The sequence below is a fragment of the Lepidochelys olivacea genome (genome assembly GCF_965140295.1).
Source record: "Lepidochelys olivacea isolate rLepOli2 genome assembly, chromosome: 1".
Classification (NCBI taxonomy): Eukaryota; Metazoa; Chordata; order Testudines; family Cheloniidae; genus Lepidochelys; species Lepidochelys olivacea.
In genome coordinates, this window is record NC_140411.1 from 276,901,518 (window position 1) to 276,916,450 (window position 14,933).

General features: G+C 39.6%; 1 long non-coding RNA gene across 1 annotated transcript; it reads right to left on the bottom strand.

Annotated features, from left to right (window-relative positions):
- Positions 1–11,763: 11,763 nt before the first annotated feature.
- LOC311519512 lies at positions 11,764–14,261 on the bottom strand. The gene is made up of 3 exons (XR_014711296.1): positions 14,062–14,261; positions 13,531–13,601; positions 11,764–12,168 (listed from the first exon to the last, which is right to left on the bottom strand). It is a non-coding gene; the product is annotated as an uncharacterized lncRNA (long non-coding RNA).
- Between the last annotated feature and the right edge of the window lie 672 nt (positions 14,262–14,933).

A 14,933-nucleotide genomic window follows, 5' to 3' on the forward strand; every position in this document is an offset into this window, starting at 1 on the left:
CTTTGTGTCTAACGTGTAGGGTAGAAGAAACAACTGATCACCTTTTTGGATAGGTAAGACTATTATTAAAGGAAGGAGAAAACTTTCTGAGGAATTCAAACACTAAGGTAACAGAAATGACATGTTTTAACTAAAACACTGAAGAAATAGTGTATTATTCAAAAGGCATTCTTACATTACCTGAAAGACACAGGGCAGAGCAAGAGAATATAAACTACTAAGTATTGAGGAATTATTGTTAGAGGCAGCTATAGACTATTCAGTCCAGTATGCTTAGCCATAAAAAATGCAAAGAAAAAATAAAATAAAATGGGAACGCTCAAGAAATGGTAGAGAGACTGGAGAGGGTGTGCAAGTGAAGACAGAGTTCAGGGAAGACCCTGAGAGTTGTAACAGAGGAGCTGCAGTGAGCAGGAGGCCCCTGCAAGAAACCCTGATTGAGAGAAGGATTTTGGGCCAGGAAGCCAGGTCAGAGGGCTGAGGAAGGCTAAGCTTCCAGGTAAGGTAAAGTCAGAGTACCATGCCGAGCTCCTACCATAGACACTAAATCGGAGAAGGAGCCTGGAAGCCAGAGGGCTGAAGAAAGGAAAAGGCTGAGAGACTTTGAAATGGGAACCTAGCTCTGGAAAGAAGGGATGGGAACTCCTGCTATAAAGTGACAGAATGACTGAACTAGGGTTAGAGCCTAGAGGGCCAGTATGTAAGGAGTGGTTAAATTGGACCCCTGGCACAGAATGTGGACTGTGGACTGTAAAGTTAAGGGGCCCTGGAAAGGGAAGAAATGGTCCAGGGCGCAGCAGAGTAACCTCTGACCATGAGGGGGTGCCCAAGAGGTGGCTGACCTCATTGCAGTTGGCTAACCTGGGTTACAGTGCACTGGATTTTATCACTAAAGGCTAGAAAAATCAGATATTAATATGCAGAAACTCTATATTTTAAACACACATTTCTTTAGCAATATTTTAGTTAATAGCTGGTAGGTGAACACTTTATTGACCACTTAGGAAGGAAAATGCAATATTATGTCTTCACAATCACAAAGTCCACAAAACAAAGAACAAAATTAAGCCTCCATGAAAGAGCACAGTGTGTTTCTCCACTGCTACAAGCTTCTTTTGAACTGAACACAGAATGTCAGCCACCTCTAACAGAGAGCAGACTACTATAAATTTCCAGGTTCAGTATGTAGGAAACAGAGCTAGCAGACATATAGTTGCATATGCTATAGTTCTAAATAACATGACCCTGTTTCAATAATTGAGGAATACGTGTGTGTGTGTGTGTAGTTACTAGAGCTGAGCAAATAATTCCCTTGTAAAATTTTTCCTCTTAAAGGCATAATTCATCAAATGTGTCTGCTATTCAAATGTCACTGATGCATTTCTTTTGCAAAATCTGTTGTAATGAACTGTCCTCAATCAGTCCAGTTTATAAGTTTCACTGATTGATACTTGAAATTTGAGCTGTTATAACTGGTATGTTTTCTGTTCCCTGGATGAATGAACATAATGTTCATTCATCCAGGGAGGGGCGGATTAGAAGACACTGATCTCTTGGGGAAAGGGAGCAGTTCAGGGAAATATAAAAACAGTCTTGGGGAATTTTCTAAAATGTTAAAGCTTGTATTTTCCTTGCCACACAGGCCCTTCATGAGGTGTCATTCCTAGAAAAAATGGGCTAGTGAAAGATTTATTGGCTGGGTGCTGAATGCACATTTAATCTTTTCTCAGCACAGTCACACAAAGTGATTGTGTGGACATGGATGGTACTCATTTTGAAGGGTGCGGTCAGATCCTTGCTTAACTGCGGCTGTGCAAAGGCTCTGGAAAGAGGCTTTGGGAACCCTGCTCCCTCTTCTGTCCCATCTCATATGAAATATACCAAGTGCATTGCAGTTACCTGTGTGTAATTGTCATCATGACAGTCCATTATAACTAATTGCTTGCATCCCTCTCAGCTAGGACTATGCAGTCAGGTGGTTATTTGGCTTATTTAGTCTCCATTATGTAAGGTGCTGAGCACTCTGGCCCTGAGCCCACAGAGCAATTAAGTGTGGACTTAAATTTAAGCATCTGAGTAGTCCAATTTAATTCAATTGAACCACTTTTGTGCTTGGAAGTTAAGAATGTGCTTAATGGTTTTATGGAATCAGGATGTAAGTGCTTTGTTGGATCAGGGCCAGAGTGCTCAGCAGGTTTAATTTTAATTGCCTCTGGGTCAAGACATAGCCCAGGAGATTTGGGAACCCTGTTTCCTTGTTTATAAAGGAGTATCCCATCATAATAAAACATACCAACTCTGGTGTGAATACTCAAGCCTCCAGGTACTCGTGTGAGTAGAATATGACCACTCAAATGTTCACTCAAAATGAAAACAATAGGAACCCAATGATGACCAAAGCAAATTCATTACTAATTTGAACAAATACTTCTTTTTAATTATTTTTTTCCTGTTTTTAACCCCTTTAATTGGTGTGCACATGTAGGGGAAAAAGCAGTTCTAAAGGCAACACTCTCAAACTATTTGTAGTATTTAGCCCATGAGTTCAAAAGTAATGTACTTCAAAAGTCACATACTTCCAAAAAGCTGTGCATTGTCAAGGTTACTCTGATTCTGACCTCAGCAGTAATCCTTGCTTGACATGTCTCTGTTGTGCAATAGAAAAGAGAGGGAATTCATGAAAAAAGTAAAGCCATATTTCAAAGCAAAGCTCAGAAGATAGAGAAAATGTGGGTTAAAGCAACAATGGGGAGCATCTGGGCTCTCTGAACTTAAAATCATGTGGAAACGCATCTGTCCAAATATTAGAATACCAACAGCTGCTTTTTTACTTCTCTGTAAAAACCAAAACCAAGCAGAAGTCTTAATTTAAGCAGCTTTTTTACTTTGTTTTTTCTAATAAACAGAGGTAAAATCCGTACAATTTTTCAGCTGTGTTTAGAAAATTTTCTACCATTTCAGTTTTCTTAAGTATTGCTCTCAGTTTGGGGAAATTCTATATTGGACCTCATTTTGATGGATGAACAGGAACTGATCATTGAACTAAAAATTAGTGGTTGCATGGTGCTCATGGCCTAATTACATTTATGTGTAATCAGAATATAGTCCTAATTAGTAATATCTCAAAAAGTATTGTTAAGAATACCATACGTCTGACTTTTCCCAGACATGGCCTCTCTTTTGGTCCTGAAATCTCCATCTGGGTGGATTTTTGAAATATGCACAAGTGTCTGTGATTTTCAGCTTGACAGGCAGAGAGCGGTGGGTGCTGGCCAACCACCCAGCTCGGAAGGCCGTGCTGCCGTCAGCAGCAGCAAAGAAGAAATGGTAAGGTATCGCCACCCTTACTTCTGTGCTGCTGCTGGTGGCAGCCCTGCCTTCAGAACTGTGCAGCCAGAGAGCTATGCCCACCCCCCACCCCTTCCCCTGCCACTCCTCCTGCTGCAGCAGAGTCCTCTATTTGGGAACTTGAAATATGGTAACCTTAGTCATTGTAAATAAGGACTCTTTAACCATTGGGGGTGTTTCCAGTGGTGTCCTGCAGGTATCTGTTCTTGGCCCAATGCTACTCAACACTTTCAGCAGTGATCGGAAAGGAAATTATAAAATCATTGCTACTAAAGTGTACAGATGAGACAAATTGGTGAAATGGTTAATAATGATAGGTCAGTTCTATGCAGTGATCTGGATTGAATAGTAAGCTGGTCTCATTTAAAGACGCATTTTAATATAGACATATGCTATGAAAAAATAAGCTAGGTTTTGCTTATGGGATGGTGGGCTGTGTCCTGGAAAGCAGTAACTCTGAAAGAGGTTTAGGGTATTGGTGAATAACCAACTGAACATGAGCTCCCAGTGTGGAGTAGTGAGGATGGCCATGAAAGTGTGTAGGTAAGCAGAAACCATCAGTACCCAAGTGCAAATTCCACTGTTTTCTCAAAAATTAGTGAAATCTGTTGGAGGTTCTTGTTTAGCCAATTGCTAAGACAAACACATTTGTTTACATTTACAGGAGATAATGCTGCCCGCTTCTTATTTACAATGTCACCTGAAAGTGAGAACAGACATTCACATGACACTGTTGTAAATACCTTTCAATGCCAGCTACATGCCAGATATGCTAAACATTCATATGCCCATTCATGTTTTGACTTGCGGATCGCAAAGATTTGTAATAAAAAAAATAATATAAAGTGAGCACTGTACTCTTTGCAGTCAGCATTGTAACTAAAATCAATATATTTTGAAAATGTAGAAAAACATCCAAAATATTTATAGTAAATTTAAATTGGTATTCTATTGTTTAAAAGTGCGATTAAAACTGATTAATCACAATTATTTTTTAAAAATTTTTGACAGCTCTAATTTAAATTCTTGCTGATGCAAGAAAAAAAGGCCTTTTGGTTTGCAGAGAGTTACGGAGAGGATAGGGCATCCCTTCCCCCAAGTCTAACCCCTTATCACACAGACAACCTTCCTCAAACCTATGGAAAGGAAGCTATTCACATAAGGCAGTTTCCATGACAGAGAGTGAGGGATGATTATAGATTACATCAATCCTTCCTCCCTCATTTCCAACAGATTTCAGCATCAAGAAATAGGTTTTCCAATCCTTACAGCTTCTCTGTGGGGAAAAAAGTGGAGAGATGATATACTCTTAGGTAATTAGTTCAGATTTATATAACTTGTGATTGTTTTTGTTTTGTTTTCTGGTAAATTCTTTACCCACCCAAAAAAGATAAACAGCATCACAGTTTCATTCTTTGTCTCAGGGGATCGTCCACTCTCATGCAGGCACACGCTATGTAAGAGGTTGCTTTAAATTGAGAAAAATACTTCCAGGCATTTGGGCTGGTGAATGATACTCTGTCAGGCTTTCTGTTTCAACCAAGAAAATGTACAAGGAATAGAAGGGGAAAATTACAGAGAAGAAATTTCATAATAGTAATGTTCCAACAGGAAAGAACCAGTCTTTCCAGAATGCTGTCTCTGTAAATTGTTAGTAGCTTAAGAAAAAGTCATAAGCATTTGCAAAATTGATCAACAATTAAATCTTACCATTTCCACCCACAAACACTAGTAGTAACAACAAATCATGATGAAATTTGGTTTCTGAGCAACATTGTTAATTTTCAGAAGTTTTCCTTTAGGAAGAATTTGCCACAATCATAGCTGAAATAGATTATTCTGGAACTCAATAAATATGTTGGAACTTCTGTGCTTTTTGCTAAACAAATCGTATTAACAATAAGAGATAATTGTGCCAGTTCTCCAGATACTACAAAGTCTATTTCTAATAACTAACTAGATGCAAAACATAAAAAGCATTATACTATTACTGTTGAATAATTATAAACTTTTATCAAGAGGATTGGCTAACTGTTAGATTTTTGTATACTTATTTTTTATTTGAAGCAGCTTTTTAAAATTCAAGCAATTTTATAATAAAAAATAGAGCTGAATGTTTGAAAAGTTCTAATTTTACCCTTTTGTTTTAACTATCTCAGGGAACTAAGCCCATAGTGGATGCCCTAATAAGAAGCTTTAACCCAGGTATGAAAAATCATCAAATCATATCTAGAAACTACTTATCTGAAACCCCAGATATGTAAGTAGATCAGAGAATGTCTAGGAAGATGTGATTAGGTTTAATCACTTTTATTTCTGTAAGTCTTGTGGACTCCTGTGTGCTCACCCACCAGATGCTTTTGTTTCGCTTGTAACCATTAAGCTGGACCTCGAGAAAACTATTCTTGATGCTTAATTATTATATTTACTCTTTTTAAATCTAGCAATAGCCTAAGTTCCAGATGTATTTTCTTGTTGTTTGTGTCCTAAGAGGTTTGTGCATATGTTGTTTAATTAGCTGGTGGCAACAGCTGATTTCCTTTGTTTTCTTTCTCAGCTCTTTCCCAGAGTGGTGGTGGGTGAAAGGGCTTGAGAATACCCCACAGGGAGGAATTCCCAAGTGCGCCTTCCTGGGTCAAAAGGGGTTTTTTGCACTTGGGTGGTGGCAGCATCTACTCATCCAAGGTCAGAGAGAAGCTGTAACCTTGGGAGTTTAATACCAGCCTGGAGTGGCCAGTATTAATTTTTAGAATCCTTGCAGACCCCCACCTTCTGCACTCGAAGTGCCAGAGTGGGGAATCAGCCTTGACACCCATGCTGCAGTAGCAGTGGGGTCCAGGGTATAGAAAGCCATGTAATCACACCGAAAACATATGTATGTTCACTGACAACCCCTAAGCCAAATTCTACTTTGTTGAACCAATGCTGAGGTTCCATGACATAATTCAGAGCAGATCCTAGCCTTTACATACATAGACTCCGGGCTCTAAACTTTGCACCTGTTTTCTCAATAAAAGAAAGGGGACAAAACTGTATTTTATTTAGGGAGCTGCTCAATTAATGACACTGACATCTGAGTCTTGCCCATCATACCAACTCAATGCTCACTTATCCCTAAATGCAGTTTCTGTTGCTGTTAAATGAGATTATATCCTTCATTAGCCAAAGAGAAACTTAATCTCTATGAGGAAGCATAAAGAGATTCTTGGATAGAATACAAGCTGATTGGGGTCCAGGAGATAGATTTAGCTATAGCTGTCTGTCTAGCCAGCTAGCTAGCTAGCTAGTGTGTGTGTTTAATCTATTCTCTTTACATTATGTATGCATAGACCAGTTCTAGGAGAAAGCTGCAATGCAATCTAGATTTACTTTCATGATACAAAAATTAGAAATTAAAGCAATTATATGAATGTGGATTTCATATAAAAATATATTCCCATCCCCAACCCCCAGTAAATGTAATTTTCCTTTAACACTTTGATTTTGAAAGATATTTCTTTTCTGAGCTGAACACAATTGGGGAAATTTTAAAACCTGTATTACATAATGTTACTGATTTATTTCTTTATTTCCCACGCAACACATTCAATTTGTATGGTGATTGAAGAGACACAGGGTCTTTCTATCAGGCAAAGTGAGGGAGGGGGAAGAAGAAAAAGGAAATTGAAACAAAAGAATAATAGAGAAAATACATAATGATTTGGGCAATAATTCACTTTGCCTGGTACTATAGGGATGTTTTAAAGAAAAGGTTAGTTTTACGGAACTGAAATCTTTTAAGTAAGTGCTTTGAACAGGCAGCACTTCTTGAAGCTGTAAATTATGGAGTAGTAAAAGTAATTAACCTTTTCTAATTACATGTACAGCACTGGCTATATAATCTCCATTTATGTGTACTTCCCCCTGCCCCCGCTGTCCCCAGTGGGGTAGACTAAATATTTCCTGTTGCATGAAAAATAAGGAATTGTATATAACTTTTAACTGTATAATTGTGGGAAGGGGGAGTGTTGCATTTTGAATAGCCTTTTTTTCTACAATAAATTCTGTTAATGAAGGTCCTAGAATTTGGCCTTCAGGATTAGTATGGTTTGGATTAAATTATACACTTCCTCAATTGTTTGTTCTCATTGTGCTTTCCAATATGAATGTGTCAATTATCATGATAAAGGAATAGAATGAAACACAGTTGATGCCCTGTTAAAATGTTCACAATAATATATGCAATTTATACATTCCATGAATGCAGCACTTCTGTTCCTCAGTTTCCCCATCTGTAATACTGGCATAATGATACCAATGTCCTTGGTAAAACACTTTGGATATGTCTACACAACAAGCATCAGCTTGGGACAGTGAGTATCAGAGCTCAGGTCTATGGGTTCAGCCCATGCTATGGCACTAAAAATAGCTGTGTAGACATTCAGAGTTGGGTTCAAGTTCTGAAGCGAAAGGAGAGGAATAGGCTTTAGAGCCCAACCCATGCATGTTTTGAGCTCCATAGCGTGAGTCCAAGTCTGTAAGCCTGGGCTCTGAGACTCACTGCGGTGCAGATGAATCCTTTGAGATCTACTGATGAAAAGCCCTATATAAGAGCTAGGCATTATTTTTATTAATTTGTAAGGCAAACACTTCTAAAATTAAATTAACTGAAGAACTCAAAGTTAAAACTAAGCAATATTTATTTTAATTGAATTTTCCAGGAAAATGCAATGCTCTGTATCATGACAGAGCATTAGTTACTGTAGCGTTCCCAAGAACCTACTTGGCCTACTTGTTTTCATTTGCCACTTTAAAATAAAATTCTTAAGTTTGGGTTCTATTTGTTTTTTCTTTTATCTTCACTTTCTTAACTTGATTATATAGCCACACATAATTTGTGGCATCTCTAGGACAAATAGGTACTTCCATTTAATCTCCTCTTCCTTTCCACACCTCTCTCCATTACACACATTTCTCCCTAATACACACAAGTGAAGACAGGATTTACACCTCATAAACCTATCATATTTTTCACCAGTCCCAGCTATAGTATCTGCCATACTTTTCTTCATGAGCTCAGCAGCCATGTGTCCTATGGCACTTAGAATTCCAGGGAACTTTGAAATCACAGGGCTCCTGCACAGTCTCTGGTGTGGGTGTGGTTTGGTCACAGCAGCTCATCTCCTTCTTCATGGAACAGAGGAGATGGTATAAAATCTAGCTCCACCATATCTGCCACTATTGCCCAGCTGCAGAGGTGCAGTTAAAGGTTTTGGTGGTCCTATACCCTCTTCTGGGTGGATCAGATTTCTGTCCCATAATGAGGGGGTATGGAGTTCTCATATGGACTATGACATCTACATGTCACTCACATTAAACACTTGCATTACCTGTGAATGATGAGAGCATAAATATGACACTATCATAATTACCAGCTATAAATACAGCTTCATGCAGTATGTTAACTGGCCAAGGAAAAGGGCTATTGGCTAAAGTACTCAGCCTTGATGAAGTCTGCTCCATAGTACAATCCCCTATGTGAATCTGGCCTCTCTATGTTGCTCTATGGCCTCTCAATTACAGAATCATGAAGGGTTTGGGTGGCCATGTTCACAGCTATAGATTTGTTTTCAGCTGCAAGATGGCTGCCTGTTGGCTGACTTGCACAATACCATCTGTCTGCCTTGGTCCTGGGAGAGCCCTTGGAGTTGAACATCGGTGATTGAAAGCATTCATAATTCCTTAGAGACTTATATTGTTTAGGCTATGTGGGCAATTAGGTTGTCTACCCTTGGGCACATTGTTCTGACTGTGACATACCCCTGGGGTATAACCTGGAACTATGGGACCACTGAGTCCCTCGCTTCAGCCTCATCTGTCTTTCACAATACTATGCCAGTGACAAGCAGCAACCCCCTCCAGATGCTCTGACCACTCAGCCATCAACATGTGGAGGCACACACCCAGCTGAGTGGCATGAATGTTCTTTAAGGCACTCATGAATTATATACGGAGACTCCAGCCAATTTCCCCAGCCTTCAAGTCTTGCACCCCAGTGTTGTCCCATTTTACACTGCTCAAGACCCTCTCTTGAACAGTGCAAGCTTATTAATTAATTTGCCACTTCATCTAAAGAAAGTGGACATGCATCAGCCTTTGTAATCTGAGCAGATTCCCCAAACACTTTAGACAAACTCACTGGTAAGGATAAAACATGAAAATAAGTTTTTATTAACTACAGGAAGATAGATTTTAAGTAATTATAAGTGTTAGGCACAGAAGTCAAAGTTAGTTACATAAAAAATAAAAACAGAATCACAGTCCGAATTCTAACTTTAATAGACTATGCAAGATTTGAATCAACCAGCTTTTCTCACCCCATTGAATCTTACAGGCAGTTTACAGATTTTAATACACAGGCTGAATTCTCTTGTCACCCTGGGACCTATCTCCCCAGTTCAAAGTCTTTGCCTTCCAGACAATCTTCCAGGTGTTGAGATGGGGGAGGAGAGAGGTCAAATGATGACGTCATCAACCTTCATTTATACTTTCTCTCCAGGTGCTAGAAAGATCCCTGCTGTGATGAAGGGGGTTAGGTACTCGCACTGTGTACATACCATCTCCGAGGAGTCTCTGGGAGAGTGGATTCTTCTTGATGACCATCAACACATGTCTGGCTCATCCTGACGTAAATCTGTCTTGTCAGTGTTCGTTGTTCCTTTCTTATCACTGAAAGGCTAGCTGTTGGCATTTCCCACTTATCACATATTTCAGTAACAAACATAGAGCAATACTTCATAACTTCACATACAATTATAGTATCTACAATCCAACAGGATAATAATGTTTAGCAGGTCAAGACTTTTTAAATGATATTTCATAATGCATATTTTGTACAAAACATATCATAATCATATCACAGTGGTGAATATGCGGGTTAGGGTGCTATTTTGAGTTTGAGTGCCATACTAACCAAAATATCAGCCTAAACCAGGGGTGGGCAAACTTTTTGGCCCAAGGACCACATTGGGGTTGCGAAACTGTATGGAGGGCCAGGTAAGGGAAGGCTGTGCATCCCCAAACAGCCTGGCCCCTGCCCCCTCCCACTTTCCGCCCACTGACTGCTCCCCTCAGGACTCCTGACCCATCCAACCCCCCACTGCTCCTGTACCCTGACCGCCCCCTCCCAGGACCCCCTATCCCTAACTGCCCCCTGGGCCCCACCCCCTATCCAACTGCCCCTGTCCCCTCACTGCCCCCCAGGAGTCCCTTCCCCTTATCCAACCTCCCCGCACCTTTACCATGCCACTCATAGTGGCAGGATGGCAGCCACGCCACCCAGCCGCAGCCAGCCATGCCACCATGCTGCTCAGAGCACTGCTCGTAAGGCGAGCTGAGGCTGCGGGGGATGGGGGACAGCAGGGGAGGGGCCGGGGGCTAGCCTCCCTGGCTGGGAGCTCAGGGGTTGGGCAGGACGGTGCCACGGGCCATAGTTTGCCCACCTGTGGCCTAAACAGATGAGTGGCAGGATATCAGCTATGTTATCTAGGATATGTGGTGTAATACATAAGCACTTCCCTTGGTTACAAAGTCCATTTACCATGCCTTTCCTGCAAATTGTATTCTTAGCAAATATAGATGTATAGTTGCCCAGTCAGTATAGAAGGCCTCTTTTATGGTTCCTATATGCTTCACTTTGGAGTGGTGAGTCCCATCATTAAGGACTTAATAAAAGGAAGTGGCTTCTCCTTGTTCATTGAGCATGCACCAGGGTTTTCTCGTACTTCTTGGGGTTTGCTTCATTTGGATTTGCACTTTTCACTGATCCTGGGCAATGTCACTGTGCAGATAGTGGCACCTGTCCAGAAACACTTCTCATGGGCTGTTGGGTAAAGGGTTGTGCTACACATGCAGGGGCTAGGGCCACTTTGAAATGACCAAAAGTGCCAATAGACACAGTGCTATCTACTGCAACCTGAAAAAAGAATCTAACTTGGAACCCTTGCAGTATATTGTCATCTTTCTAAACCTACTGTGTGGAGAATGGGTATAGGTATGTTGTGGTTTAATACCAGAGATGTTGACTTGACCCTGGAAAGATTATTTTCATTATGGCAGGTTTTGTACACTAATAGCCCATATTTAACCTCCTGATGAAGTGTATTTCACGTTGTGTTACCGTACAGAATATAGAGACAAGATTGTATGCTGATGCATTCTTCTGCTATATGGTGATTTGCAGCAAATCAAGGGACACTTTGCTTAAATTAGTTCTCAGCTATAAGTGTATTAAAAGCAGACAAGAGCCCAATCTTTGAGAGTAAGGCTTTTGATTTTAAGGACTAGAGGGAATATTAGTACGAGAATGATTCTGCCACGTGCTTGAAACATTAGTAAATCTCAAAAAGTCAGTTTAAACAGGGATACCATGTTGTATCTCTGCTCTACTTTAAGAAGACTTTGAAGGGTCTACATGTAGTAGTAAGGACATTATCAGTGCCTCAAAAAATCTCAGCAGAAATAAAATTCTCTGGATGGGCTGTTTTCACTAGGCAGGGAAAACTGGAAAGATTTCTGATGTGGCACTGCTGTCCTTGTCTTCGTTTCACAGCTACTGTGTTGCTGTATCTATCAGTCATTGTTGCAGCACAACACTTTGCCATCTTGTTATGCAACCTGCATCCATCCAGTGACTTGGAGGGACTAGTCTCTTTGCTTTGCTTGAATCCTGAGAGCTGAGTGTCTGTGAGCTTGTTTTGCTGTCTGTCAGGATTGTTATGCCGTGCTTATCACAATATCTGAGCACTTCAACCCTTGTAATGAGTTTCACCTTGTTAGAACCTATAATGGGATGTATGGATTTGGTTAGAGTTTTGTTTGAGACTATGTTCCATAACGAGCTGTAGCTTCTGTTTATTATTTAGAAGATTTTCAGCACCATGATAGCAACCCTGGGGCTGAATCTATCAAGAGGTTAATCTTTCATCTGCCTGACTATGCAGTTATAAATGACCCTTTCTAAGGCTCAGGCTGAGGCCTCTTGTTGCCTTGGCAACTGTAAAGATACTTGCTGGTATTTCTAGCGAATGGTCCAACTGATCTGAATTTTTTATTTTATTGCAATTTTTTGCCCCACAACCAGCCCCAGTGCCCCATTTACATGGCAGCTGTATACTGCCTCTCTAGCTTTTGCTTTATTCAACCCAATTTGTTTATGTCTGCTTCTGGGGCTGTGCATGGCTCTACACATCCTCAACTTTACCCTCCCCACAGAGATTGCCAGGCTGGTAACATGAGTCTGCCTCCTGCTTTTTTCCAGTTGACTAATTGCATTAAACATCAGCTAAAATTTACTTTTTTCCAAATGAGCAATTGCTGTAATTACCTCAGGTATTGCATGTATTTGTGAATAGAAAGTGGCCTTCATGATCAAGAATTGGAAGCAAGGTGTCCAAATTAGGAACCCCTTCTGTAAATAAATAAGCCCTTGGCATGCAATACCCTTCTCACAGTAATCTACTACTATGGTAGATTCTATCATTTGTACAAGAATTGCTTCAATTCTTGGTCAGTAAAAACACCCCATCAGTACAGTATAACCATTCTGCTGCTGCTAATTCTGCTGCACGGAAATCTGTTGACTTGGTTGGTGGTAGCCTTATAAATTCTTCACAGATGGGGGCAAGTGGAGGGAGATGTATTCATCTTCACAAGCCATTATGAGCACAATTAATATCCGTTCACATTACTTACATTTGCCCCAACAATGTTGCTACCAGTTGAGCTGGAGCACTGGTTTACACACCAAAAGGGGCTTGAATATGGAACAATGTGTAGTCTTGCTGCATTATAACCCCTGCATATTTTACAGAGATCCTCAGGAAATACAAAGACTGCAGGGCATTGGCCAAAACCCTTTTTTGTTAGGGAAGGTAGACATAGAAGACAAGAGTATTTAAATTATGAAGAAAAGCTTGTTGCTCTATAAAATACTGGAGAAATTGTCCAAAATCAGATTATCTGTGTGAAAATGTGATCCCTCTTACTCTGCCAAAATCAGAGAGAAGCAAGGTGCTTCCTTGTACAACTGCTAACGAGCAAGCTAATGCTTCTGGGTTTTGTGGGGCGAGAGGGAACTTTCATGTATCAACTCATTTCTATTCAAAATTTCCAAGCAATTTAAAGGTAATATCTGCAATTTACCATCTGAGTCTTTCCTTCTCTGCCTTCTTTTGCCCCCCATGGTCAATAAGAGACATCTCTCCCTTGTGTCCCTGGAAAGATACCAAAATGCAAAATAGTAATTTGAACATGAGAAGGACATAGCACCTATTCTCTATCAAACTGTGCTCAAACCTCTGATAAGCAGATTACAAGTAATGCAAATTTTAGACCAGAGCCCTTTCAAAGTGCACCCAAGCAAGGGGAACATGTTCCTTCTTTTGAAATTCTATTGTTAATTGTTCATTTTAGTAGAACAAATCTTTTCTGATTCATTGACCTGAAAACTAGCGTAAATCACAAACAGACAGAACGTCTCTTTATTTGTCAAAGAAACCAAGGAGTCCATTTCAACTTACAAGAAGCAATATAAAGCAATATAAAGCTATTGAACGACAACAAAGGCAAACAGTGTAAGTCTTATCATACTGAAAGGATTATTATTAAACATACAACAGGCTGTAAGGATCAGCTTTAGTACAATTACCAGACATGCTTAGCATTTCTACTTACTTAAAATATTCCTTATGGCTCACTAATATCTGGGAGACACTTGTGCATTTTATGGTCGATTTTATGGCTTGACTATATACACACACCCATTACCCCAGTGTTGTGAAATGACTGTTTGGTGTGTACCTTAATGATTTCCATAGTGTAAGGATTAAAATATCAATTTTGTTTCTATGGTTACAGATTTGCCACATAGTATAGAGCTGATTCAGCCAAGAATTTTCAAGTTAATCTATTAACACTTCACAAAGAATTAAATTGTGTTTTACTAAACCATTATATTGCTATAATGTAACAATGTACAATAGCCTGGAACACATTTTCATCTAAAATGCTAACCACACACGGGATCAGTAATCCCTGAGCAAAAGAGACATTGAAATAAATTGTTTCAAGCAAAATAAAATGTTGATGATTGATCTGGTATTCCAGAAAGATATTCTCAAACTAGCAGCATGGCTTGTAATATTTTTTTTAAGTTTTAAAATCCTCTGAAAATATCAATTCAAAATAATATCTTCTACCTGCTGCTAGCACATTCCTATTCAACTGGGCCCCAGTTGTATTTAATTAAAGTCAATACAAAAGTCCAGTTGACTCTAGTGGGTGCAGGATATGGACCTTATGCCATTGGCTATGTGCTATCTTATAAAAACACTTTTTTTAAATCAAATGTAATATCAAGGGGGCTTTTTAAAAAATGTGTTTTAAATATATCCAAAGGGAAAACTGTAAGGAAGGAAAAGCATTTATACATTTCAACTAGTTATCAGTTTGAAGGTGACAATTCTGCTCTGATACATTATAAAATAAAAGTGCATTCTAAATAACAAGATGTACTTTTCAAGCAAATTACATAGTGCCTTTTAAAA